The following is a 2,869-nucleotide window of genomic DNA, read 5'->3' as shown; positions in this document are numbered from 1 at the left end:
GGGGGGGGGGGCAAAACCGAGTTATAAATGGCACAGCCACGAATGCTGCCGCTTTGTGTCCAGATGCGTCCTTAATGCCATGCTGGACCTCCTGGACACTGCTCACTGTCAACGCGAAATGTCGCGGCTCGTTCTCTCGACGAGAGGGATTGCTTCCGTGATGATGTCACGGGATGTTATTTCCTTCGAGATATGCTGGTATTCATCTCGGTTTTTAGAATTCCCGGAGAGTGGCGCGACTATTAAGTATACGACAACAGAATATTTGTTATTCCAAAAAGTCGAGACATGTTTAAAAAAATGGATTGTATAAAAAAATTAAAGTAATCAATTGTTGATGAGTTCAATCTGCTTGAAATTTAACTGAAAAATTTTCAACACTTCAATCGTTGGAGGTTTTGGAAACTGTTCATTGTCGATGCAAAATGTCGGACGGGTATTCCTTGATGGAATAATGCATTTGTTATTTTTCTCCAACAGAAATGAGTTCAGGGAGTGACAGTTATTTATCATTACGCGCCTGGTAGGGAAGTGCGGGACAATAAATTCTCGGCGCGCTCGATAAGTCGGTAGTGCCATCTCTCAGCTCATTACCGCAACAGGATCGCCCGTCTCGTCGTAAAGTAGGGTGGTATGGAATATTAATGTCGGTAAGACAGATTCCGGGAGAATAATTTAAAAAATAATTGCGTAATTCATTGAATATTAACGGATTTTTTTTTCATTCAGGAAGTAATCGACGCCTTGCAGAATGTTTAAATAATTTAATACCAAGAAGTCTCGTTTAATATTCATTCATCTAATTGTTGAGAGATCACTGGACAGGGCAACAACACGAAAATATATTTGGACTACAAATTCATTAATTTCAAATCGTTTGCATTCCTCTTTCATTAATTAGGTGAGAAATAATCAGATCATGGCGAAGTAGATCTATAAAATTTCGGAATTGATTCACAGGAAGGATTACCAGGATTTGGGAAGGGAGTTCCCCCCATTTTTATTACATTTTTAATTTTATTTATTTTGTGTTATCATAATCTAGTGAACAATGAAGGGGGAGGGATAGTCGGTTTGTATTAATACCTCGATTTATACAGATCGTTAGGTTTTCATTGTCAGCTTTATCAGATAATTGCAATGATTTCTTTATTATATAGTCACTCTAATAGTATATTAATATTGGTACTGTTGATCGTTGTTAACTCGGGACTTGGCTGGCGAAGAAACCGATCTCGGTGTTCGTTGATGGGTTTTAGACCGCAGATTTCAATTTTACGACTATTTCCCGACGAACTCCAGATTATTTAGACCTGAAGCCGACGAAGTTCATCGACTCGCGAGATGATGAGTGCTCCATCATAATGATGCTAACCCTGAGCCATCTCCCCCAGAAAAAAGTCACCACAATATTAATTTGTCATAATCCGTTTGCCTGAAACTCTGTTGCAAATTGTCGCATACGCACACTCATAAATACAGCCGCTCGATAATACAGCACGATGACCATGGGACATGAACTGATTGGGGTGGAGACAGCCTATGCAGTTTAATTTATGTTGCATCACCAACCAGTCGTACCGGTAGCCCAAACGAATCGGACGTTTTTGACACATTGTTCCGTCGAAAAACGGAAAAAAATGGACGAAAATATCTGGGCCGAAAAAATTTGATGGTGAAGGATTACTTGGTTATTCGCCTCGGGTCGGGGCATATGATTATGGTATAGGAATCCCATGATAGACGGCTCGTGTGCATGTTTGCGGATAACACGATCGTACGTGTAGCCCCGATGGTGTCAAGGATCCAGCTGAACAGGTTGACCATCGTCAGCCATATTGGCAAACAGATATAACTCTGGGGAAAATTCCTAGTCAGCTGTGGGAATCGCCGGGTAAGTTTACACAGTCAGTATTAACTGAAGCTCCTGGAACAGACGGGAATTTTTCTCCTCTTGAAAAAAATCGGGCAGATTTCTTTTGTCGATCTATTTGACTATAATTTAATTGCAACAGTTTATTTTACAGTACGAAAGGTTATCGTGGAGCGAAATGTAATTCAATGAAAAAATATTTGTTTGTGGTGGATATGTTACGATTCGTTTGGTAAAAAATACTTTGTGGATGCAGAAGTTATCCTCCTGTACAGTGAAATTTCCCACACCGGTGGGCTATTTTTTTCTTGCATCCAACGGAAGGTCATGGCGACGAATGGAAGTGGAATTTTATCGAATGCGTTCGGTAAAAAATCATTCCCGAAAAATTGAACCCTATGTTTAGAAGAAAATTAATGTCTGAATTTATGGTCATGAAGTTTGAAAATATTCATAAAATTAATTTCAATTTATAAAAATTGACCTAGAGTTTTTCGAAATTTAAACAATAGTTTCTTACTTGTATTATCTGAAAATTTTTAAGAATTTTCCTCATAAACAATTCTAGGGAAGTAATTATGAATATTTAGATGAATTAAAAATCATGTTTTAATATAAATAATCAGAATTTCTTGAATCGAATATTTAATCGAGTTTTTTTTGACTCATCTGAAGGTCATGGGTACAAATGGAAGTGAAATTGTTTCCTATTGTTAAAAGAAAATGAATATCTGAAATTATATAATAAATTTTCTATAATTAATTTAATTACATAATTAATTTGAATTTTAAAAAATTGACTAGTTTAGGAAAATTATCTATGAATTGAAAAAAATTTCCTGATTATGAACAATTCCATGAAAATAATTATCAGAATTAAGGTGAATTCAAAATCATTCTCATTAAAAAAAATGGCCTGAAACGTAAGGTCAAATGGGGCTGAAATGAAGGCTCTGATATATTATTTCAAAAGTAGAAAAGCATTTCACTGGAGAA

This window comes from Diachasma alloeum, unplaced genomic scaffold (assembly GCF_001412515.2).
Source record: "Diachasma alloeum isolate Michigan unplaced genomic scaffold, Dall2.0 Dall_scaffold_00217, whole genome shotgun sequence".
Classification (NCBI taxonomy): Eukaryota; Metazoa; Arthropoda; class Insecta; order Hymenoptera; family Braconidae; genus Diachasma; species Diachasma alloeum.
Note: the sequence above shows the minus strand (reverse complement) of the source record.